The following is a 27,337-nucleotide window of genomic DNA, read 5'->3' on the forward strand; positions in this document are numbered from 1 at the left end:
CCCTTAGTGCAAAGTAATTCAATCAGTCAAAATGTACCCACTGATTATAACCAAATATATAACCATTTATGATCAATGCATAGGATTCCAAACTTTTTTCCTAACCAGTGAGAATTCTTGCCTTTATTTTCATAATTTACTGCATAAAAATTCTTTGCTTCTTCCTTGAAACTTATGGCTCCCTGATCTCAACCTATTTCTCATCTTGTGCTTTTCTCCAGTGATTGACAGAGGAGTGCTTTGGATGTACTCAATTGAAGAGATGTATTTTACTGAAACAACGGCTTTCTATTGTGTATCCTCTCCCTAATTTCCTGGCTACTCTAAAGAAAAGCACCATCTTGCAGAACACTTGGCCACTACTCTGATTTCTAAGTGTTGTATGATCCATTCACCATATACAATGTTCTCCTTTCTGTTCATTTGTAAGAGAATATACTTCATGGTTCTAGCAACTTCATGGCTCCTCCCTTTACTCAGCTTCTCTCACACTGACTGATCATATGTATCTTGCCACAAAAATTATTTCACATAAAAATATATATTCTATTTTTTCCTGCTCGGAAACTAAGAAATCAACACCAAATAAACATAGGTGTATATTCTCTTTCCTTCTTTCTCATTTTATCATCCATAGTCTATAGACAAGGTCTGCTGCTCTAGTCCAGAAAGCCCCAATATTCAGTCATTTCAGTAGGGCCTTCATGATTATTGCTTTATCTCTGTTCCTCCTTTCCTGTTAGTTTTATAGTGATTTTATTTAAATCAACTCCATAGCTGGGATGGCATATTTCTAATTTAAATAAGCTCACTACCTCTTATAACATTTGTCTGATAATATTTGTACAATTGCAAAGTTAATGTCCTCATATAATTTAATTTTAATTTTTAATTTTTTTGACTTATAGTTGATTTATAATGTATTAATTTCAGATGTACAGCAAACTGATTCATATATATGTATATATTAATATATATGTGTGTTAATATATATAAATATATACTGTGTGTATATATATATGTATATTTCTCCAGACTCTTTTCCCATATAAGTTATTAAAAATGTTGAGTATAGTTCTCTGCGCTATACAGCAGGTCCTTATTGTTTTAACTATTTTATGTATAGTAATGTGTATATGCTACTCCCAATTTCCTCATTTATCCCTCCCTCCTGTCTTTCCCTTTTGGTAACCATAAATTTGTTTTCTACATCTGTGAGTCTGTTTCATTTGTCTAATTTTTTTTCAGATTCCACATCTGAAAGCACCATCATATGATGTTTGTGATACCATATGATGCTTGTCTTTCTCTGACTTATTTCACTCAGTGTGATAATCTCTAGGTCCATCCATATTGCTGCAGATAGGATATTTCATTCTTTTTTATGGCTGAGTAATAGTTCATTGTGTGTGGGTTTATGTGTATATGACATCTTCTTTTCCATTCAGCTACTGATGGATATTTGTTTCCATGTCTTGACTATTGTAAATAGTACTTCAATGAACATTGGGGTGAATGTATCTTTTCAAATTATAATTTTCTCTGGAGATATGCCCAGGAGTGAGACTGCTGGATAATATGGTAGCTCTAGTTTTAGTTTTTAAAGGAGCCTTCATACTGTTCTTCATAGTGACTGCATCAATTTACATTCCCACCACCCAGTATAGGAGAGCTCCCTTTTCTCATACACTCTCCAGGATTTATTATTTGTAGACTCTTTGATGATGGCCATTCTGACCAGTGTGAAGTGGTAACCTCATTATAGTTTTGATTTGCATTTTGCTAATAATTAGTGATGCTGAGCATCTTTTCGTGTGCCTTTTGGCCATCTGTATGTCTTCTCTGGAGAAATGTCTATTTAGATCTGCCCATTTGAAAAATTTTGTTTAAATATTGAGTTGTATGAGCTATTAGTGTATTTTGGAGATTAATCCTTTGTCAGTTGCATTTTCTCCCATTCAGTAAGTTGTCTTTTCATTTCATTTATGGCTTCCTTTGCTGTGCAAAATTATTTGCTTAAATAGACCCCATATGTTTATTTTTTGTTTTTATTTTCATTACTCTAAGATATTGAACTAAAAGATATTGCTTCAATTATCCCTCAAAGAGTGTCCTGCTTATGTTCTCCTCTAGGAGTTTTATAGTATTTGGTCTTACATTCAGGTCTTTTAATTTTCTAATATATACTGACTTAAGTAAAGTTTGAAATGTAAAACTATCTTATACAACTCTAGTCGCACTTGAGTTTATTGATCCTTGTGTATAAATTACCCATTTAAAACTTTGAGTCTTCCAATTTTTCCCCTTATTTGAACTCTTCTTTCCCATCTCCTTATCACAGACGCTCACTCACAACCCTTTGAACCTACATAGTTGGCTCCAGTCAACTCCTCTGACCCTACTCTATCGACTCTTTCATCCTTTTACCTTCTTTAACTCATACTTGCCCTCTATACTAATCTAAATTCCACTTATTTTTATTTTCCAGTGGTTTAAATGTTTTACATAAATATTTGTGGATTTTCTCCTCCATTCCTCAAATATTATATCCTTTCTCAAAAGTCTGAGCTACTTGGAGAAAGAAATGGTTATTAAATGGTTCTATGATGTCTCTCCCCTAGCTAATACCAGAATCTATACCTCCATAGACTTCTAATGATGTTGATAGGCTACTAGTTGTATAATGGATGGATGGATGGACAAGCCACAGTGTTTGATCCTTATATTTTTAAGCCTTATTTGGGGAAGTAGAATCATTTCTATGGTATACAAATTAGAATTCTGATTTTTTTTTCAAGCCAGAGTAACAAAATATATAAAAGGCATAAAGGTAAAGGGAAAACATGGAGTGTTGGGGAAATGGAAAGACTCTCAGAGTATCTGGAACACAGAAGTTGAGACCAAGTGGTGGAAGGTGTCACTAGGGAAGACAAGTGGGAGCCATGTCAGACAGGACCTTGGAAGTTTCACTGAAGACCTGAATTTGATCCTAAGAGTTAGTGATGAGCAATCAAAAGGTGACATGCTGTACAGGGGATGGATAGAAGGCGGCCCCACAGAAGAGCCAGAAATGAAAACTGATAGGACCTTCAACATCCTGAGGCCTCAGGAAGCATCTAGGCTGTAACACAAAAACACAGCATATCCAAATCCTTTAGTAAGAAACTGAAAGAAAATATTATTAGAAAGTGAAACTAAGAACATTGAGGTCAATCTTCTCATCTCAGTCTAGTCAGGAACCTCAGATAATCAGGGAGATAATCATTATTGGAATTTTTATCACATTTAGAAGCTATATTATATGCCAAAATATCTCAGAGAAAGCACTAGTATTACAAAAAATTATTAAATTTTGTTGCAATGATATACAAGTCATTTAATAGTGAACATGCTATCAAAGAGCAAGTGTTATGAGTATCTATTCAGAAGCTGAATTATTAAAAAAGAAAACAGAAAGCTTATTTATGATTGAGATAGATTGGTTAAAAAATAGTCCCTAATGTAACTGGGATAATGTTTCACAGAAACTCGTTATTTGGAGATCTTTTATGACAAGTCTATGGAGGCACTTGTGACGAACTGATAATTTATGTAAAGAATTGACACTATTATTGTTGTAAAAACCTTGCCACATAAGCTGCTTTTTTGAACTACATGCAATAGCATATAATTTATATTAATCAAGTATGTAAATAAAAGGATAAGTTAGATACCCTTTTAAGCTCTTCCCTAGACCTAGGGTTTTATGATATTTGCAAAAATAATTATTATTACCACTCTGGAACAGAGATAGCATAGAGAGATCATTCTACTAGTACATTATACTAAAGAAGGAAGAAAAGCAAAGCAGAGGAAGGGAGGAAGGCAAATGGGGTGAGGGGTGCTGCTTTATTCGCTTCCTATCCCTGGTTACGGGCTGTCTCACACTGCGAACGTGAAGGCTAAAGCCAAGGACAAAGGGAGCCTTCGTGCACCAGCAGGAACACAGCCAAGGACAGCTGTGACCTTTCTGACCTCAGAATCAGAATGGTGTCTCTGCTACATCGATTTTGTGCCAAAAGGGTGGCAATTAATTTTTAAACCCTGTTTTCATAATAGCAAAGGTTAGCACAGTTTTGTTCATAGTTTTATAACACATATCTTATTATTAGGTTTTGAAATAATTGTATTTAGAAATAGTTGAATCTGTTCAAGATACTAATTAATATTTTATTAAATGAAAGGTAAACAATCAAGTTACCTGAGAATGTACAAAATCATCAAACTAGTGGAGAAGGAAATGGCAACCCACTCCAGTGTTCTTGCCTGGAGAATCCCAGGGATGGCAGAGCCTGATGGGCTGCCGTCTATGGGGTCGCACAGAGTCGGACACGACTGAAGCAACTTAGCAGCAGCAGCAGCAGCAGCAGCAGTCACACTTTATACTTTGTTTTACCTGGTATTTTTCAGTAAAGACTTCTGGACATATTGTAGGTACCCAATAAACAGTTTTAAGGGAATAAATGGAAATCTGTAATTCAGAAATCTACTTTATATCTTGTTTATAAATTTCTTCATAGGATATATTTTTAATATGTCACATACAAATTTTAAAAGAAATTTTGATTGCTTGCCAACCTCAGAAGATACCAAGTCCAAACTTTCTAAAGTGCATAAAAATACACAATTTAATTGTATTAAAAATACTAAAATTTATTACATGTGGTCTTAAATTCAGACTAATTGAGGGCATAATGCCTCCTTTCAGAGGCTTCTTCTGACGGCTCAGGATGCTAAGTTTCTAGTTTCTGTGTTTGATGCTTTGCCCTCTTAGGACCTTACTGACCCTGGAAGAACTGTCCCTCCCATGCATGCGTGCTAAGTTGCTTCAGTCATGTCCAACTCTTTGAGACCCTATGGATAGTAGCCTGCCAAGGTCCTCTGTCCACAGGATTCTCCAAGTAAGAATACTGGAATGGATTCCTCCTCCAGGGGGATTTTCCCGATCCAGGGATCGAACCCATGTCTTCTGTGGCACCTGCATTGCAGGTGGATTCTTTACCACTGAACTACTGGGGAAGCCCCTGTCCTTCCCAGAGCTAGTTAATTCCTAGAGATAGCAAACAACTCATTTGGAAGTGTGCCTTTCACATGCAAACTGATCAGTTCAGAACCCATTCACCAACCACCTGCTTTAAAGGGCTCTCACACTCTGGGCCACCTAATCACTTCAGGGTCAGATATGAGACTGCAATGGACAGTCCTTTTACTCCAGAGCTTGCTGAAATTATTCAAACCAGCCAATTCTGAGTCTAACCCTGCCTTGCTTGTTTCTTCCCCTTGAAAACCACAATAAAGGCTCTTGCTTCCATTTTCTCTTTGTTCCTTCTGCCTCACTGATGCTAATGCTTTCCCATGTGGCCTTATATGGTGTGGTATGCCCCCTTTTCTTGGGACCCATAGTTATAACCAACTATCTTTTCAGTGGCAAGTGTCTCCTGATCTATTGGCATGACATACTAAAATTAAATAATCAAAACCTACATTTTAAAACATAGACTCATTATAAAAATTCTCTTTAGTATAAATATTAAGAGAATTGATCAGATCACAATATGTAATATCTAATACCTGTTAATTAATACTTTTGCCTTATGAGTTAATTGTAGTTTTCTAAACGATTACAGTGAGAAAGCCCCCTTATTGTATTTCATTTAGTCAGATCATTACACAGAAGGTTTTCAATAATTTGTTTTTTTGCCAAGTTTTATTTTTCCAACTAATAAAATTTATTAGTTTTTATAGAAATAAAGATTTCAGAAATGAACTAAAATTATAATGACAGATATGAAGGATATTTTATTCTGTTACTGTATTTTTGTAAGAAATAATAATGTCTTATTTCAAATCCAATTTGGAGTACGTTTAGAGTGGGAAACTTCATGAAACCCCAAATAGATTTTATTATCCATGTCCATAATCCTTTATTGATTTTAGTTCCAAAATCTAAATAATGTTCTGAAAATCAAAACATTTTTCATAAGTTTGTGGCAAACTGATGGTGGACAAACTTATGGCAAACTCAGTTGGTGGCAAACCTATTCTGAATTGATGAGGTCATTTGTGTCTTTACTTATTCTCCTTGAAGGTGAATATTCATACTTATGCTACAAGAATGTTAATGTGTTTTTGGGGGGATGCTCAACCAAACACGGTGAATATCAAATAATGTGCAGTTTATATGCATCATACTCTGAAATTTATTTAAAACTCTGAATTATGAATACAGCTATCTCCAAAAGTTTCAGATGAGGGATGTGGGCCTAATTCAGTGTGTAGTGTGTTCATATGGCTTGCATTTTTGGTCACAGGGACATGAACTGTTAATCTGTCTTTATTTAATATTTAATATAATTAACTATTGTGACTCATATTAATCTGTAATTAATTTGAAAGAATGTAAAGAAGCTATTGCATCGACATTTTAAGACAAAACTTGATGGTTTCCTGTGTAAGGGCCACTGAAGTTACACAGATAACTAATACCCAGTTACTGCACTCCAGTGAGGACAGATACGAGATAAATAATAGTGACACAGTGTGACAGATGCTGCTAAAGTGGTGTTCAGTGTGCTTTTGCTTCAGAGAGAAGGGAACTACTAATTACCTGGGAGAATATGGGAAGGCTGCAAGGAAGAGGAAATCTGGGAGAAGGAGAGAAAGAAAAGGCAGTTTACCAGGTAACAAAATGGGAAAGAGTTACTCAATGCCAGCACTACTGAATCTCAAAAATGAGAACTATAATATGATCCCTTAAATAGCTTGACATACTGTAACTCTTGCCAGTGTTAAAACTCTTCTTATTAGTATCGTTCTGTCAGCAGTGAGAGACATCTTTAAGCTTTTCAGCATCAATAGAAGTTCTTAAAAAAAATCAGCCTGGGTTTTGATATGTTACTGCATTGAAGCAGAATATAATGCTATTTGTAGGATTTAATAAAATGCCATTGCAGCTTGGATTATCTTTAAGGAACCATCCTCAATAAAATGCCAAATATCCCTGTCCCACAAGGCAGTTTCTTGGACAGAATGACTGTGACAGAGCACATTTTGTGTGCTCAGCTGCTCAGTCGTGTCCAACTCTTTGTGACCCTATGGACTGCAGCACACCAGGCTTCCCTGTCCTTCACTATCTCCCGAAGTTTGCTCAAACTTTGTTCAGTGAGTCAGTGATGCTATCTAACTATCTCATCCTCTGCTGCCCCCTTCTCCTCTTGCCTTCAATCTTTCCCATCATCCGGGTTTTTTCTAATGAGTTGGCTCTTCACATCAGGTGGCCAAAGTATTGGAGCTTCAGCTTCAGCATCAGGCCTTTTAGTGGATATTCAGGATTGATTTCTTCTAGGATTGACTGGTTTGATGTCTTTGCTGTCCAAGGGACTCTCAGAAGTCTTCTCCAGCACCACAATTTGAAAGCATCAGTTGTTCAGTGCTCAGCCTTCCTTATGGTCCAACTCTCACATCTGTACATGACTACTGGAAAAATCATAGCTTTGACTACATGGATCTTTGTCGGCAAAGTGATGTCTCTGTTTTAATATGGTGTCTAGGTTCATCATCAGGCTTCCCTGGTGACACAGGTGGTAAAGAATCCACCTGTGGTGTGGGAGATCTGGGTTCAATCCCTGGATGGAGGAGGGCATGGCAACCTACTCCAGTATTCTTTCCTAGAGAATCCCATGGAGAGAGGAGCCTGGAGGGTGGGGCTGCAGTCTATGGAGTTACAAAGAGTCAGACACAGCTGAGCAGCCAAGCACAACACAGCTCACAGGTTTGTCATAGTTTTCCTTTCAAGGAGCTAGCATCTTTTAATTTCATGGATGCGGTCATTGTTAGTGGAGCCCAAAAAAATAAAATTTGTCACTGTTTCCACTTTTTCCCCTTCTATTTGCCATGAAGTGGTGGGACTGGATGCCATAGTCTTAGTTTTTTGAAATTTGGGTTTTAAGCCAGCTTTTTCATTCTCTTTCACCCTCATCAAGAGGCTCTTTAGTTCCTCTTCACTTTCTGCCATTAGAGTGGTATTATCTGCATATCTGAGGTTGTTGATATTTCATCCAACAACCTTGATTCCAGCTTGTAATTCATCCGGTTGGCATTTTGCATGACATACTTTGCAAATAAGTTAAATAAGCAAAGTGACAATATACAGCCTATCACACTCCTTTCCTAATTTTGAACCAGTCCGTGATTCCATGTCTGGTTCTAACTATTGCTTCTTGACCTGCATACAGGTTTCTCAGGAAACAGGTAAGGTGATCTGATATTCCCATCTTTTCAAGAATTTTCCATAGTTTGTTGTGATTCACACAGTCAAAGGCTTTAGCATAGTCTATGAAGCAGAAGTAGATGTTTTGTTGGAATTCCCTAGCTTGAGGGATTTTGAGCATTACTTTGCTGGCATGTGAAATGAGCACAATTGTACAGTGGTTTGAACATTCTTTGGCATTGCCCTTCTTTGGGATTGACATGAAAACTGACCTTTTCCAGTCCTGAGGGTACTGCTGAGTTTTCCAAATTTGCTGACATTTTGAGTGCAGCAGTTTAACAGCATCATCTTTTATGCTTTGAGATAGCCCAGCCAAAATTCCATCACCTCTTCTAGCTTTGTTCATAGTAATGCTTCCTAAGGCTCACTTGACTTCACCCTCCAGGATGTCTGGCTCTAGATGAGTGACTACACCATTGTGATTATCTGGGTCATTAAGACCTTTTTTTATAGTTCTTCTGTATATTGCCATCTCTTCTTAATCTCTTCTTCTGTTAGGCCCATATATTTCCTGTCCTTTTTCTGTGCCCGTCCTTGCATGAAATGTTCCCTTGATATCTCCAATTTTCTTGAGGCAATCTCTAGTCTTTCCCATTCTATCTCTAGTCTTTCTCTTTGCTTACACAATATTTCTAATGTAACAGGCAAGTTGAATCATAGTAGTGGGTTGTTAGAAGCAATCATTCCTTGCTTGTAAAAAAAATAAGTAAAATATTATAAATATGTGAATATGGAAAAATAGTGTTTTGAGTTCTTACGTTGTAATATCCCAAACCATAGCTGAACACTTCAATTTTTTTTTTTTTTACACAAACTTAGTCACTATTAGACTTTCCAGATAATCCCACTATGAAGGATAGGTTTGTGAACCTCCAAAACCTAGAGCTGCACATCACTATTTTTTTGAATGTTTCTCAAATATTTTTCAAAGTCTACCTCTTTGGTTGTATATTAATTGCTGAATTTCACAAAACATAAAGCTTATCTTTGGTTAAAAAAAAGCAACAATATTTGTATTATTTCCTCAACCTTTATCCTCCTGGCAGGTCCGAGTTGTGAAAGTAAAGTATACTACTTTTATCTGAAAATATCTGTTTCATACTTTATTGGTAATTTTATATGCAATTCAAAATAATACCAACTTGGATTTTGAAAGTTGCAGCTATTAGTAATACTACCATGTTGCTGCTGCTGCCGCTAAGTCGCTTCAGTCGTGTCCAACTCTGTGCAACCCCATAGACGGCAGCCCACCAGGCTCCCCCGTCCCTGGGATTCTCCAGGCTAGAACACTGGAGTGGGTTGCCATTTCCTTCTCCAATGCATGAAAGTGAAAAGTGAAAAGTGAAGTCGCTCAGTCATGTCCGACTCTTAGCGACCCCATGGACTGCAGCCTACCAGGCTCCTCCGTCCATGGGATTTTCCAGGCAAGAGTACTGGAGTGGGGTGCCATTGCCTTCTTCATGCTACTACCTATTATTGATAGTGAGGAAAATCAGTACTATGTAATAGTATGTATATGGAATGTGTATTTTGGTTTAACTTTACTTAGGTTATATATTAATATACTCAATGTTTTATGTTAAAGCTTCTTAGTCTTAAAAGCACTTAACTGTGATCCAAGTTTTTAAAAAATAAAGCAATATATTTCCTTTTATTCATATGATATCTACAAATTAATAAAACTTCCCAGGTTATACAACTAAGCTCAGAAACAAAAAGCCAATTATATCCAAAGATGAGAAATGTTTGGCAGGCATCCCACCTTTTTTCCTCCCAAACTCATGACAGACATTACTCATTGATCATGGCCAGAGGCAGCCTCAGACCTCTCCTCAAAACAATGCTCTAGGGAGCCACAGTCAGTCAGTCCAGGGTGGCTGAAGGAGCAGACCTATCTAACACCAACTGGTAAATAAGGATAGAACGTGACATCTTATCATCTGTAAGTCTCTCCTATCTGTATCTGTAAACCAATACGGATCCATTATATACAAATTTAGTGACGGAAATGAGCCCTTAGTTTGTAACAAAGCAAATGGAGAGACACGATCAACCAAAAGTTATTTTAATTTTTCTACATCCTTTTGGACCTGCAGAACCAGAGAAAGCAGGTCCCTGTATGAAGCAAGCAGTTTTGTAAAAGGAAGTTAGCAAGGATTTCAGCCACAGGAATTCCTTCTCACAGGAAATATGGCCTTGCAAACTTTAGGGCTGGGCTACTCAGAGGAAGTCTGCCGCTGTGGTGTTTCCATATGCCAGGGAAGCAAACCTTCTATGGAAGACTGGGACTCAGGCCAGCTATGAATAGAAATCAGCTGTGTAGCAGTGAAGCTGAAAATATTTTCTTGTTCTTATTTATTCAGTTTTAAGGGGGCCTTCCTTTTATAAATTATACATTCTTGATTGTAATTTTCAGTGGGACCTATTGACAAGTATTAGAAATTTAAAACAGCTATTAAATTTGAAAATATTTATATATATATATTGGAGACAAGTAGGATAAGCCTACTAGGGAAAGATATAGTATTTGATCTAAACCATACAATCCAAAACAAGCAAGCAAACCATAATTTCAAAGCATAAAATCTGTAAATTTCACAAGAGTTACTTGCTTTCTTATGGGGTCCCAGTAATACTCCCAGCATGCCTAGAATACCATCAACTTTGTGTCTTAGTCAGCTTGGGCTGCTGTGAAAAAAATACTATATATTCAATGGCTTAAACAATAGAAGCTTACTTTCTCACAATTCTGAAGGCTGGAAGTCTGAGATCATGGTGCCAGCATGGTCCAGCCTGGTTGGGTTCTGTGAGAGCTGTGTTCCTGCTTGTAAATGGCCACCTTCTTGCTGTGTCTTCGTGTGTTATTTCCATGGTACACACTTTGGGAAGAACAAGAGGTCTCTCTCTCTGTCTTCCTATTCTTATAAAACCACTAATTCTATTATGAGGGCTCTACCCTCACAACCTCATTTAACCCTAGTTACTCTTTTAACACTCTATCTTCAAATACCATCACATTGGTTGTTAAAACTTCAAATATGATTTGTGGGAGATGAGCACAGACATTCAGTCTATAACATTCTCAAAGGATGACTTTGATTGGTTGATCTTAAAAAACATGAGTTTGAAGTCTTACTAAAATCACAACAACTGATTTGAGAAATATATAGTTTTCTACGAAGAAAATAGAGGATAATAAGAAAAACTAATAGAATTTTAAGAGAGTACTTTAAGAGTATAGTAAGGTGATCAGATACAGATGTCACTATACAAAAATCAATAACTTTCCTAATATTGTTGTTGTTGTTTAGTGACTGAGTTGTCTGACTCTTTTGCAACCCCATGGACTGTAGCCTGTCAGTCTTCTCTGTCCATGGGATTTCTCAGGAAAGAAGACTGGAATGGTTGCTATTTTCTTCTCCAGGGGATCTTCCTGACCTAGGGATCGAACCTGTGTTTCCTGGTTGGCAGGTGGATTCTTTACCACTGAGTCACCAGAGAAGCCCCAGAAAACGTAATAATAAAAGGGATCTCTCATTAATAACAGCAACAAAATCTATTTTATGCTATGCTATGCTATGCTAAGTCACTTCAGTCGTGTCCGACTCTGTGTGACCCCATAGACGGCAGCCCACTAGGCTTCCCTGTCTCTGGGATTCTCCAGGCAAGAACACTGGAGTGGGTTGCCATTTCCTTTTCCAATGCATGAAAGGGAAAAGAGAAAGTGAAGTCGCTCAGTCGTGTCCAACTCTTAGCGACCCCATGGACTGCAGCCCACCAGGCTCCTCCATCCATGGGATTTTCCAGGCAAGAGTACTGGAGTGGGGTGCCATTGCCTTCTCCGATTTTATACTTAGACATAAATAGGAAATGTGATTTTTATGAGAAAGGTATTTAAAAATCTACATAAATAAAACATTATTCCATATTTCTCAGTGGGAGAACTCAACATTGTAAAGATATTGATGAACTGGTTCTCAAGCATATATGAAAGAAAGACAAGCAATACTTAGGAAGTTACATTTTTGAAGAAGAGAATCATGGGATTTGCTCTACTACTAATAATCAGAACATGATATAAGGCATTTTGGCCTAGGAATAGGCAAACACTATTAATAGAAAACATAGGATGAAAAATGAGGAATAAAGTTTATAGTAAAGATGTCATCTCTAATCAGTAAAAATGTTCAAAGCTTCTCAATTAATCACATTATGACAACTGATTCTCCTTTTGGGGAAAATATTAAACTCATAGTTCATATCATAAACAAAGGTACATTTTGGAGAGCGTAATTAGAGTAAGTGTTGAGAACAAATTATAAAAGTGTTTGAAGAGGATATAGAAAAATTATAACTGAGAATTAGGAAAGTTTTCCTAAATAATAGATAAAATTTATATACCATAAAACAAATTATATAAATGTATAAATAAAAACCTTCTGTGAGATAGCAATTTGAAACGAAGTTAAATGATATGCTACAAACTAGTGGAAACATTTGCAACATGTACAAAAGATTTGCAATATATGAAGGGTGCCTCCATATGAGTATGCAAAACACAAAGAACCAGATAGAATGCAGACAAAGGATATAAAATACTCTTTGCAAAAGAAACGCATGTGGCATACATATGATGCTCAGCATATATAAATTAGACAATATTTATCAGAATTTAAACTAAACCTAGTCTCTGACCTTGCAGTCTATTTCTGTGAATCTGTCCCACAGAAATACTCACTCACAGTAAAGTACATTTATAAGAATATTCTCTTTTATACTAGCAAATAATAGAAGCAATATCATCAACAAAGAAGATAGTAGTAAACTTACAGAACATTTTATTATTATAAAAAAAGAGTAATATCTGTATATATTAAAGTAGAAAATTCTTTAAGCCCCAGGTGAAAACAAATTGACATAGTATAATAGAATCATGTATAAATGTATATGACCTATATATATATACAAATACTTTGTTTATTTTTTTTATTCCATATGCTTTTGTATGGATTGATTCTTCTACTGTGAGAATATATTCACGTGTTTCTTAACTGAAAACAATTTTTTTTAATCAAAGAGGAGTATTCAAGGAAGATCATGCCCAGTGGCGCAAACTCTTTCACATGATAGAGAACTGCTTCAAGGAGCATTTGAGAATCACATGTCTGTCACTGTTGTGGTTTGGACCTTTCTCTAATTATATTTTCTCTTGACCTCTGGCTTTGCTACCAGTTTTCCTTTTCTGGAGCATGTTGAAATGGACATAAAAGGAAATTCTTTAAGAATGTTCAGATTCTTGTTATGCAAAATTGTGTTTCTGGAAGGGGTTTTAGATATGATCTAATACAACTCTCAAGTTTTGCATGGAATCCTCATTTCCGAGATGGCCAGGAAATGTTAATGGGAATGTCACATTTCTCATGCTTGAGTCACATCCCCTTGTCCAGAAACCTGGGAAAACTTTACCACTGAAAACTCAAATAGGGTGGTACTATTCTCCCAACTCTTAAGCCAACAAATATAAGAAAACAAAAAGATAATTTCATTCAAAAGAATAAAAATTAATAAATATTTTTTCAGCAAACAAATGAGTACTGTGCTGCTACCTGATGACCCACAAAAAATGACTCCTAATATTATTTAAATTCTTTGTATTAGTACCCTTTAATCCATGGTTTGGTTTGGTAAGTCTTGTCCAACACTTGCAAACCTATGGTCTGTAGCATGCCAGGCTCTTCCATCCATGGGATTTCCCAGGCAAGAATATTGGAATGGGTTGCCATTTCCTTCTTCAGAGATTCTTCCTGACCCAGGGATCAAACTCTGGTCTCTTGCATTTCAGGCAGATTCTTTACCACGGAGCCACCGGGGAAGCCCTTTTTAACACATAAACTCTGCCCTGTAACCATCCATCAACTCTGTCCATCACTAGCCTGGTTGTTTTATCTCCATTTGACAAATCACTCTAGAGAGGGCCAAGTTGCTATGTTTAAGCCATGTAATATTCTCTTAGTCAAGCCCTGTGTGTCCTAAGAGCCCTTCAAGAAGCTCACTTATCATTAGACGTTAGCAAGGAAAAGTCATAAATCTCTCCTTCCAATTTGGTGATTTTTGTTCTTAGCAAGAGCACTACTTTGGCAATAATGTGCCCAATACCTTTGCTCAGAGCCTATCTGATTTGCATCCAGCTAGACTGTGTCTGTTCACTCAGATGTATTTCCCTATAAGGAGACATCTCTCCACTTTTAGAACTCCACTCTACCTTAACTTATGCTTGAATGGACTATGTTGTTGTTCAGTCGCCAAGTCATGTCTGACTCTGTGATCCCATGGACTGCAGCTCGCCAGGCCTTCTCCTGGACCATAGCTTCACCTATAAGATCAAATAGGTCCTTAAATTCCCTAAGCCAGTGAATCGCTTTCATTTAGCCCTCAAATGAATAATATGCATTGTGCAAAGGTGATTGGAAAGTCATAATTCCTCACTGGAGCTCCAAACTGGTTTCCCATAGGGACCCATGTTCCATTTTAACTGAGTTTATCAACCTGTAAATTCCTGATTAAAGCCCAGAACCTTGAGATACAAGGAGGTTAGCAGAACGACTGCTCCAACTCCCATCACCCAGATATTTGTAGAACGTAACAAGGACCTTGGACTCCTGAATCTAAAGCCATTATAATAAATTTGTAACTTAAGAAATGTGTTTTTATATTTTAAAGATTTCAATGTAAAAATGAAAATCACTATGATGGAAATGTTCTTTTTTTCCTAAGTTCTTTAATGTTGTATTATCTTTATATATTTTCAGTGTAAGGAAATGATCCTATTGCCTATCAGTGAATGAGGGAGTGGAATAGAGCTGATGAAACAGAGCTAATATTCAGCATAAATGCCTATAGTTTTGTTTGTTTGATGTGGTGGCTCTTGGGCCTACAGAAATACACCTTCTGTTTATGCTTCCAAGTGTTCCTTTTATCTTCAGATAAAAGTGTACAGGGGAAGTTGCCAAAATTATCCCACTTTTTGGGCCCAAGCCACAGTTAAACTTAGATGTAAAAGAGATCAAAGCATTTCCATTTGATCCAAATAGCTGCAGCCCAACATTGTAGCTCCTGGTGGTATGGAAATGGCTGAACACTTTCTGATTTGGAACATCTAAGTGATACATTCTAGCCTGCAGGGCAGAAAGAGAGGCAGCATGCATGTCTGGTTTTGAAATGACTGCCTGCCTTCTAGGATTTGATAAAAAAAAAACACTTGTTTGGAGGTTGGTATGTAATCTAGTGAGAAGCTCCTAGTTACTTCTAAAAGTTGCCTCAGGGGGGCTCTATGGGTGGGATATTTTCTCTCCGTTCCCCTAGAATGATTTTGTTCATGGTCCTTCTGTGCTTCTTTTAGATGAAGCCACGCTACTGAGAATTCCTCTCTGCAAGATGACAGCAACTCTCCTTTCCCCTCCTTTTTATATACATTCTTTTAGGTTCAAAGATCGATAAAGCATCAGACTGATATCCATGGAAGATAGACTGAAGACTCTTGGTCTCTGTAGGAGTTTGGTCACTAAATTATTTGTTATCCAAACCACTGTTGTGAGTGAAAGGGGCACTATTAGTAACTAAACCTAGATAACTGGAGTAAACTGAGACTGTCTTGGCAAATTGGAATGTATGGTCACCCGTTGTGTAGGGGAATGTGTGACCTCTGCTATCTAGAACCTCAATTCTAATACTTCTTTACCTGTGCAAAACTGGACATTTTCTAGTTACTCCCTTAAATTATTAGGTGATCATTTTCTGCTGTTGATAGCAGATATTTAGTAATAAGATAATTTCCATATAACTTAAAAATTACTTCACAGCCCTCATGTTAAGTAATATAGCTCTGGAACAGAATTTGTTGCAAAGCAAATATTCTATACAAATTCTTTAAAGAAGTCTTTCATGTGTATCTCTCTCTCTCTCTTTTTTTTTTTTTTGGATGCCACCACCCGCTGTTTACAAAGAAAGTCTTTAAGGGAAGCAGCAGGCCCCTCAGGCCATTTCTAGCAAAGAGATGTACATTTAGTACCAAGAACACAAAAGCACTGTTGTAACTACACACAAACTATTTTTTGTGTCCAACGTATTTTTGTCTTCAAACTGCAGTCAGATTGCAGTGTTTCCCTTCTGTTTGTTTTACCACTTCCCTTCTAAATATTTTGCATCATCCTGGAGATTTTCCCAAATGTGGTCTGCTCACTGGAGGGCCACATTCCTCTAACTTGTGGCATTAGTCTTCATCACCATGGCAAGGCTTGTTTATCATAAGGGAATACATTACGGGATGGGCACCTCTCACAATAATTTCAACCTCTTTTCCTGTTCTCCCACATGCTCAGATATTCTGAGACAGCAGCCCAGATATGGCTTTCTCTAATCATAAGCTGCATTCCTAGAGTGTGAACTTTTCTTTGCTCTGCTTTCAAGATAGGGAAATTTTTGGCTTTGTTTATTTCTTTCAAACTGGGCAGTGCCCTCTTGACTGTTATGACTAATTCACTTGTCAGGAGTGGAATCTCCTAATAGTTTTCTCCAGGTAAATCCCATTGCTCAAACTTAGAGGGAAAAAATTGCCATAGAGGTCAAAGGGTGACCCTGTGGTGGCCACAGGCTATCCACTGGACAGAGGTCTCTGTTGACCATGGAGATTTTTTTCCATTAGAAGGAGAGGTTTGTCAGAACCTGACAGTTCTTTTAGTCCAACATTCCTGCAGAGGAACCCGCTTGGGGAGAGATAAGAACCGTAGGTTGACACCCTGATTATGCCTACCTTTTTATTTGTTAAATGTGGAAATTGACTTCATCCAATTAATAAGAACAGGAAACAGTTTTTGTTTTCTTTTTGTAGGAAAACATGAAGTAACAGTTTTATCTTAATTTGTCAGGCATTGCCCAAGAGACTACAGCCGTGTGGGCTGCTGGCCAAAAAATTGCTCTAAGTCCCAAGTATTAACACTCAGATATAAAAAGAATGCTAATTGGTTTTCCAGCTGAAAAATAATAAGGTGCTTGGTGCCAAAAATGCTGTATGGCATGGAAACCCCATGTTTATACAATAGGGCCTGATTGCAATCTGGGGTCTCCATTTGTACTCGTACGTAGAGCTAAACAAAGAGAGGTGTTTCGTTCCTCTGCCTTTGTAGAAAGCCTCTGCTCCAGATCTCAGCCTGGTGTTGCACCAGGCTTCCCACAGTCTTCCTGCCAAATCTCCAAGTTTTTTCCTGGCTGCTATTCAGGAAAGTACAGCTCCGTCCGTAGGATGGAAAGTTAAAAAGGCCTTGCTTGGATACGCTGAAATATATACAAACACTGCTTGACGTATGGAGCAGGCAGGGTTTGCACAAGCTGCTCCTGCCTACATTCTAAGCAAAAAGAATGCAAGACTTTAAAAAGCCATTTTAGTAGAGCAATGGAGATATGAGATGGAAAAAAAAAATTTTTTTTTTAAAGCAAATTCAGCATTCCCCTTTAGCCCAACAAGTAACTATCTAGGTTTCATTAGTAAAATATCAACTAATTTACAAGAACCTGTCCAGCTTGGGCCATCTTTAACCTGAAGACATGCATATATATAGAAGATACTGAATGTAGATACTTCAGTGAGAAGATCACTAAAAATGATCTGGTGAGAGTCACTCCAGGCTATGGGTACAGCTCAGGTCGGGGCTGGCACTGTGATGCTTATTGGCTGATTGCCAGCCTTGCTGTGGCTTAACACCTTGAAGTGAAGTGAAGTGAAGTCGCGCAGTCGTGTCCGACTCTTTGCGACCCCATGGGCTGTAGCCCACCAGGCTCCTCAGTCCATGGGATTTTCCAGGCATGAATACTGGAGTGGGTTGCCATTTCCTTCTCCAGATGATCTTCCCAACCCAGGGATCAAACCTGGGTCCCCCGCATTGTAAGCAGACGCTTTACCGTCTGAGCTACCAGGGACTCCAGATCTATATCACTGATGGGAAAGTACTTGAATTAAAAAAGATCTCTTAATACTTAGAACCTTAATCTCATTATTTACAGTTGATGGTAAATACCGCTGCTGAAGTCTCAGCATTTAACCAATATTATCCAGGCAAGAATACTGGAGTGGGTTGCCATTCCCTTCTCCAGAGGATCTTCCCCACCCAGGGAACAAACCTAGGTCTCCTGCACTGCAGGAAGATTCTTTACCATCTGCGCCACCAAGGAAGCCCATATATTATCCAAAATGCTTTCAAGTTACGTTATTGTTGTTTATTTGCTAAGTCTGATTATTTTGCAATCCCATGGATTGTAGTCCACTAGGCTCCTCTGTCGGAGAAGGCAATGGCAACGCACTCCAGTACTCTTGCCTGGAAAATCCCATGGAGGGAGGAGCCTGGTAGGCTGCAGTCCATTGGGTTGCAGAGTCAGACACAACTGAACGACTTCACTTTCACTTTTCACTTTCGTGCACTGGAGAAGGAAATGGCAACCCACTCCAGTGTTCTTGCCTGGAGAATCCCAGGGATGGTGGAGCCTGGTGGGCTGCTGTCTATGGGGTCGCACAGAGTCAGACATGACTAAAGCGATTTAGCAGCAGCAGCAGCAGTAGGTTCCTCTGTCCATGGGATTTCCCAGGCAAGAATATTGGAGTGGATTGCCATTTCTTTCTCCAGGGCATCCTCCCAACTCATCAATCAAATCTGCATCTCCTGCATTGGCAGGCAGGTTCTTTACCACTGATCTACCAAGGAAGTCCTTATAGTTAATACTGAACGTAAAAGTGTTAGTTGTTCTGTCTTGTCTGACTCTTTGCAACCTAATGAACTATAGCCCACCAGGCTCCTCTATCCATGAAATATTCCAGGCAAGAATACTGGAGTGGGTAGCTATTCCTTTCTCTAGGGGATCTTCCCAACCCAGGGATAGAACCCAGGTTTCTTGCATTTCAGGAAGATTCTTCACCATCTGAGCCACCAGGAAAACCCATAGTTAATACTAAAATTCACTATTTCTTGTCACCAGTAATGATTATAGACTATGACCATTAGGCTAACCATGTATATAAAAGTGAAAGTGAAAGTCACTCAGTCATGTCCAACTCTTTGCAACTCCATGGACTGTACATGAAATTCTCCAGGCCAGAATACTGGAGTGGGTAGCCTTTCCCTTCTCCAGGGGATCTTTCCAACGCAGGGGTCGAACCCAGGTCTCCAGCTGCAGGTGGATTCTTTACCAGCTTAGCCACAAGGGAAGCCCATGTATATAAACATGCAACAAAGTTTAAAATTTTGTTAAAAAAGAATTACTTTGTTAATAGAAGTAAAACATTGTCTCAAAATAACCAACTTTTGCCAAAGTATACAGAAAATAAAACAGGCTATAAGGGTCCACTGATATGTAAAAAATAAACATTTTTTTAACAGAAACTGGCAAGCATTGTCTGTTCCTTTCTATCAGTGCCTTTCTTTTGTTTATTTATTTATTTATTTTTGGTTGTTATTATGAGAGTGTTTCCCCTAGAATAGTGAGATGGAATGGGATGTATTTAGGAGTTTAAAAGGCATTTATTTAGAAGTATTGAGCATTAGGATTTTTTTTCATGCAGGAGAAACCAAGAAATAGAAGACCATTGAATTATTATGTCTGCCCTTTAGTTAGGTTCATCCCCACCAAGCTAAATTAATTTTCCTGTGTTCCTCTTTCTTCTTTGGTGCATTTCTGCTTCTGTTGCTTTGTGCTTGCTCTTTCTCTCACCTGGAGTGAGCTCTCTTTTCCCCTCCATCTTCTAGATCCCAGTTCAGTTCCCACATCATCTGTAAAGCCTCCCAGACCACTTCAGGACCCTTTACTTCCCATCTTAAAGTTCTTACTGTTTTCATGAGAAAAAAGAAGGATGTTGAGGGTTCACAAATCATGTGGGAATCCAGCTGGGACCCAGAAAATGAAGAGGAGGAAGGAGCATTTTTTTATTGCAAGAAGCAGAGACTCACGCAACCAGCCTAAAACAAGGAGAAGGTATTATAAACCTACAGCAGGTCTTGCAGGGTATGCAGTGGAACCTGTCTGAAGGCTAAATGGCTCTCTCTCTCCTGTTATCAGGATCATATCACCCCTCTGACTCTTTCCCAGGGATATTTACTTTCATACTCTTCTCTTTTCTCTCTGCCAAAATTTCCTGCCTTATTTCAGTTTTTTTCAGCTCAGCTACCCGCAAATGGCTGAATTAGACTTTGGGGATCTTAATTCCAAACTTCCAGAGATTTAGTTTTCTTACCTTGAATTCTATATGCAGATCTTCATTTAATCAGTGTAGTTAGCAGGAGCAGCAGTGATTTTTTGGTATAGACAGTTGCCTAAGCCCATTCATGTGGCAGCTTATGGGTGATGTTTCAAGGAAGGGTGCAATGAGTAGGTAGCCATAAGATATACTGTATTGTTCCTTCAAGGCAAATTCCTTAAGGGCAAGGAAAGGTTTCTAGTTGCTTATTTCCATTACTGTGTTTAGCACAGTGCTATTCACCCACCACAGTGATTCATAAGCCTGGCTGCCCAGTAGAATCACCTGGGAAACTTTCAGAAGCATTTCCATGTCCAGTCCTCCCCCTTGCCACCACCAGAGATTCTGATTTCGCTTGTGGTGGGTATGGCCCAGACACCAGACGTGGAACACTACTGTGCTTTCCAGATGCCAGGTTTATTTTATATTTATGGCTCTGAGGTCAGAGCCATAGAAAACTTTACTCCTGTAGGTGAAAAAGTGATTACCCTCATAACTAAAACAAGACCTGTTAAATAGCTTAAAATTCGTGCTTGGCCTTAGCAGGAGGGTAATTATTTTCAACTATATTCATGTTGTCTTAGGTAAGGCAAATAACAGTAATATTGGTGACTTTAGAAAGAGCATAGAGATTTTTGATTTTACACTTTTAATTTTCTCCGATTCATGTAACTGATTTCATTAAATCATCAGTAATTATTTCTGCAAGATTTTTTGATTATACATCTACAAAATGCAGGCCTATTCATGGATTCTTTGAAAATAAGTCTCACTGTTGTTGTTCAGTCACCCAGCCATGTCCGACTCTCTGTGACCCTCTGGACAGCAGCACACCAGACCTCCCTGTCCCTCACCATCTCCCACAGTTTGCCCAAGTTCATGTCCACTGCATTCCTCATTTAATTAGGAAAATTTAAGATTTAATAGTAACTTCTGAACTGATGACAACTCATACTGCCACTTGGATGATAATTGTTTTTGTGGTAACTCTGAAATTGGCATTTGATTAATTGGGACTGGGAAAAGTTTGCCTCCAGGATAGTAAGGAGCAGTATTATTGCAGACGCTATACAAAGATGTTCTTTCAGCATACTCTTGGTAGTATCTTTGGGGTTGCTAAGGTTTGCCTTGAGCTTTCTAACCATAGTTGTGGTGACCATTAATAGTTGGAGAATTTCTGGGGAATAGTTTCTGGAATTCTTCAGTATAATCAGTGAAACCAAGGGGGATAATGCAAGCTTTCAAGTAAATGAGCTCAATTACTATGTCCTGAGGAACTCACAATTCCTGGCAGTTGCCTCTGAGACCACCTTAGGATGTTTGCCAACAACTCCTAGAAGTCAAACTGTCTCAGTCTTATGAAAACATCGGGTATTGATTTCTGTAGAGAATGTGATTCATGGATCTTCACATTTTCTACCCTGTTTTCCTTCTCTAACAGGAAGCCATTTTGCCCAATGCATCTGATGTACTCCTAAGGAAGACCTGGTAACATCCACCTCTTTGGCAAAGAGTCTAGAGAGAGAATACTGTGGAAGACATCGTTACCAAGTTTTGACTGAGCATAATCAGACTAGTTTCCTTCTTGTACCATGGCACAGACCAGTGCAGTCGAACACTTTGTTATCCAGAGCATATTGTCCTTCCTGGACCCTCTGGGTATGAGGATCCCTTCATGGAGTTGCCACCATACATCCAAAGGTCAGTAATGTAAATTGTGATGCTCGTTCTTAAACTTCATTTGGGGGTGATGTGAATGGTTTACTCTTTTTCTTGTAAGATATCAGATTTGCTTGGAAAGGAGCAGAAATGCCACTCTTGCAGAATCAACAGGCTGGTGTGTCTGCACTGAGTGGCAGGTACTCTGGAGTATTAAATTGCTATGCTGCAGACCCCAGTGACCAGCTTGGCAAGAAAGCTGTGCTTTATTGAGGCATACAGGAGTTAAGCAAGAACTTGTGTTCTTACTTACTGTTTGCTTGTCTGTATCATTGATTCTAGGACCTTTGTCAGATTGTCAGATTTGATCCCAGTCAGATGGTCCAAAAAGTGGTCATTAAAGGTTTCATTGTAAAATCCTTCTCTAAAACTATTGTGCTATACATTGTCAAAGTGGTCCCTTGAATTGTACAACTCAGAATTATAAATATTTCTCTAGTTCTGCTTTAAAAAAATCTAAATTTGAAAAAATTTGACCATCACTGATGAAAGCTGTATTTCTATTCTCTTGACAGGCACAAGGCTGTCAGTTATGCTTATAAAGCAGGAACAAAATAGTTGAATATAAATTACATTTATGTAATGTATAAATGTATAAATTACATTTATGTAATGTATAAATTACATTATGGCTTCACAACTTTTCAGAACAACATGCTTTGATTTTGTTGCCTCAAGATTTGAATTCTTATCATCATATGGCTCCCAGGGTGCAAATTTCTGAGCAGAAAACTTTCAATGTGCCCCCTGAATAGAGTTTTAAATGCCTTAAGTGGAGGTTTGAGTCAGTTGTTTTCCAGAATTATTTGTTTTTCAGCTTAATTTTGAAGAAGAGCTCCCCAGTATTTCCTTCTTGACCCCCTCCCTCACTCTCTCCCATCCCCTCTTCTATGCTTTCTTCATTTCCTGTCCTTCCTTCCCCCTTCCCTCTCTCTTACTTCATTTTTCTTTCACCAAAACTTTTTGAGTTATTTACATTATGATGGACTTTTTCTGAAGATGTAAGTTTTAAAATATGATCATGATCCTCAGAAAACTTTCTCCTTGGTGAGGAGGGAGTGGAAAAGTAAGCATGAAGAGCATCCTGATAAGGTCTTGATGTTTAAGGTGTTGTGGGGAAATGTAGTTGGATACCTAAGCCATTCTGGGTGGAGGAGGGCAATCTGAGACGGGAGAATTAGGGTTAAGTAGTGTGAGGAAAGGTGTCCTGGAGGAGACAACTTTGAGTCTCTTTGGTAAGTGGAAGAAAACCTGTTTCAAGATGTAGAGGTGGAGCAAAGAAGAAGACAAACAATTGGGCATAAAGGCAAGAGAGTATGGGGCAGTGAGGGAGTGACAAATATTTCTGTGTTAGTGAAATGTTAGGTACATGGGGTGGGGGGTGCGTGGAGAACAAGAAGTGACTCTAGGGAGGTTGGCAGAAACTAAAGCAAAATTAGCATTACATTTTTGTTAAGGATTTGGGATTTTCCTAAAGAAGTGTGGATACCTCAGAGAATTTTAACGATTAGATTGTCCTGTTACCTAGATCATTCTAGTGATATGTAGAGCATAACTGGAGGATTGAGACTGAAGGTGAGTAGATCTGTTAGAAAGGTATTGCTATAGGCCAGGGAAGAAATGATGAGGGTCTGACATAAGGCAACGAGAGTGCAGTAGAGGTGAGGATATACATTGGAATAATTTGAAAAGGCACAATTGACAGGACTTAAATAGATTTAGTGAAGAAGAAAGCACAAAACCTTCATCAATGAGGTCCTTATTGCTGCAAAGAACATCTATTCCAAATATATCTAAAGTCACTGAAGATTCAACCAGAGAAATTCACACTGAACAACTGCAGCCAACATGACTGCTGAAGTTGTAATTCCTTGATACACACATCACGCACCCTCTGCTTTGTTAGATGCCTGCTGAAGAACATGTTGGAGATTCCGTCAAGTTATCTTCTAGTTTTTCTCATGGAAATCCTCTCTAAATAACTCTTGTAGATACCACAATATATTTTTCTAGCATAGAGTCTCAGGGTTACCTTTCATATACTTTTCCTTCTATAGGTAATTTGTTCTTTTTCAAACTCTGTCATAAACTATGCTTCCCTGATGACTCAGCCATAAAGAATCCTCCTGCAAATGCAGGAGACATGGGTTCAATCCCTGGGTCAGGAAGATCCCCTGGAGAAGCAAATGGCAACCTACTCCAGTATTCTTGCCTGGGAAATCCCATGGACAGAGGACCTGGTGGGCTACAGCCCATGGGTTGCAAAGAGTCAGACTTGACTTAGTGACTAAACAACAAGAACAAATCACAAACTGTAGCTATTAAATAATTATTTCATAACAAAGACACCTGTCTAGTGAGTCATGACAGCCAGCATAATTTAAACTACTGACTTCCCTTTTTGCATCTCTTTTGCTCTTCAGTCAATTAAAGCTAATTAAAATGGAAACTGAAATATTATTTTAGTTTCTAAATTGCCATGTAACCTTTATTGATTTATTTTCTTCTCATTCTGCAAAAGAAGGTGTCCACATGTGGTGGTGAAGGCTGCCACTGAACTGTTGTTAGCTATTCTTATTGAGCCTTGAAGAGCTTCCATGCTCAGAGTGAGCAGCTATGGTGCGCAGGAGGGGCATGCAGACAGAAAACATGGTGACTGGTCACAGGACTATCTTGGGAGAAGCTAAGCCAACTGCAAGTTTTCCTTGTGGAAAGTGAATGGTGGTAGTGACTTATCATCCCCACTCTAAAACCCAAGTTGCAGCTGTCTAGAGAAATGGAATAATGAACCTAAGGACTATGGCTTCTTGCTCAAATATTTATTAAGAAGCCAGAATGTGAACATTAGTACTTATTGGGTGAAAGAGAGAAAGGCTCCCACACATCAGAATGACTACTGGGAAGCTCAGAGGCTAAGTCTAGGCCCTTGTGCTAAACTTTGCTGCCTTGAATCTAACTTATCTTACATATAATTCTTAGACAGCTCAGTTATCTATTTTCCAAGCCCAGAAAAGATTAGAAGCAAACTAAAGGCAGGCATTCTGGCATAAGCAGACAGATTTGAGAACTAATAATCTGATAGTGAGGGAAAGGCCTAAAAATGGAGCGTAGGTACAAAATTGTGTTTTGCATTATAACATAGTGTAAAAAAAAGATGAAATTATGTACCACTGCTATCAAGGAAATTAACTATGACTTGTGTTTTTTATTTGGAACACAGGAAGATTGCCATCAAATTTTGTTAAAATAAACAGAGCTTAGGAATTCAAGATTTTCATTGCTTAAGGAATTAATGACATAAAACATATCTTTCTCCTATAATTTCTGCCATTAACCTTTTAGAGAAATCACAAAAAGACCATGGAAGTGAATGTCTCTCTTTTATGAGCATTCTCAAAACTACCCATTTCACTTTTTAGTTGCAACCTTACTTTCTCTCTTACCTGCTATCCTCATCATTTTTTCCTATAATTTGTATTTCATACTCTATATATTTCCTTAGCTCCTGTGTTGGTAGTTGAGAACTTAACAGCTATGCTTTGAGTATCTGTGTCCTTCAAAAATGCATATGTTGAAATCCTAACCCCAAAGATGGTGGTATTGGATGTGGGGCCCTTGGGAGTTGCTTAAATCATGAGAGTAGAAACAAATTCTCAAACATTTACAACTAAAATGCTGAGAGATAATCAAGAGACTTGAGCTTCAAGTGTTATAATTATTATTAATAACTTGGCAAACTAACTTTGCCAGAATAGATATGTCATTTGGGAGTCATTTGAGTATGTCATTTGGGAATAGCTCAAATAGCTTCATTCTATATCAAAAAGCAACCCTCTCACCAATTCTCATAAATATCATTCCACTTTGTAGCAGGTGTTTCTACTATATATTTGTGGTTAAATGTTAAAGTTAATATATCCATTTATTCAGAAATCATAATTCTGTAGAAACAAAGCACTCAAAGTTGCAAATATACTCTTAAAATGACTCAACTGTTATGGAATGAATGTTTATATGTGTCACCCTTGTGTTGGAGATGCCTGGAGCAGAAGGACTGTGATTAATTTATATTGGTATCATGCTTTAACTGGGTTGAGTTCCTACTTAAAGGTCTGGGAAAAATCTATTCACTGATCAGTCAGTCCAAAAAATTGTCATCAGCTTCCATATTTGGAGGTTTAACCAATGTGACAAAATATCAGAAGGAAGTCATATCAGAGAAAGAAAGCTAACAAGTACTATGGTTAGTTACTGGCTATTCCCAAATGACATACTCAATTCCTTCTGCAAGCTCTGTCCAAGGGGTTTCTAACACTAATCCAGGGTTTCTCACCTCAACATTATTTGTATTTTTGACTGAAAATTCTTTTGTATTGTGGGGGCTACCTTATGCATTTTAGGATGTTTAGCAACATCTCTGGCCTCTGCCCATAGATGCCAGCAGCATCTTCTAATGTTAACAACCAAAAGTATCTTCCTACATTGACAAATGTTCTGTGTGTGTGTGTGTGTGTGTGTATGTGCCTGTGTTTCTGGTGTGATAGAAAGATAGAAGGGAAGACAAATTAACCTCAGTTGAGAATCACTTCCTTTACCATAACCCTACCCCTTGAATTAACACCCTATTATTGCTCTTGAAACATAATATCCAAGAAAAGTTTCTGTTGTTCATTGAGATAACAAAAGGGATACTGTTCTCTAAGCTGTTCTACTTGATTGTAACTCCATTCATTACCTGTAAGATATCCTGGTGGCATCAGATCCAAGGTACCCAGGAGGATATTTTATATCTCCTCACAGAATGGTATACTTCTCTTATTTCATTTTCTTTTCTTTGGACTAAAGTCTTTTTGCAACTGATCCTACACCTAGTTAAGCTTACCTTTGTGGGGTGAGCATGCATCCTGGTTTATCCAAATCAGTCCCGAAGCATGCCTGTTAACCAGGCATCATTATTACTAGAACCCAGAGAAGACTCTTGAGAGTCCCTTGGACTGCAAGGAGATCAAACCAGTCAAGCCTAAAGGGAATCA

This window comes from Bos javanicus, chromosome 4 (assembly GCF_032452875.1).
Source record: "Bos javanicus breed banteng chromosome 4, ARS-OSU_banteng_1.0, whole genome shotgun sequence".
NCBI lineage: Eukaryota > Metazoa > Chordata > Mammalia > Artiodactyla > Bovidae > Bos > Bos javanicus.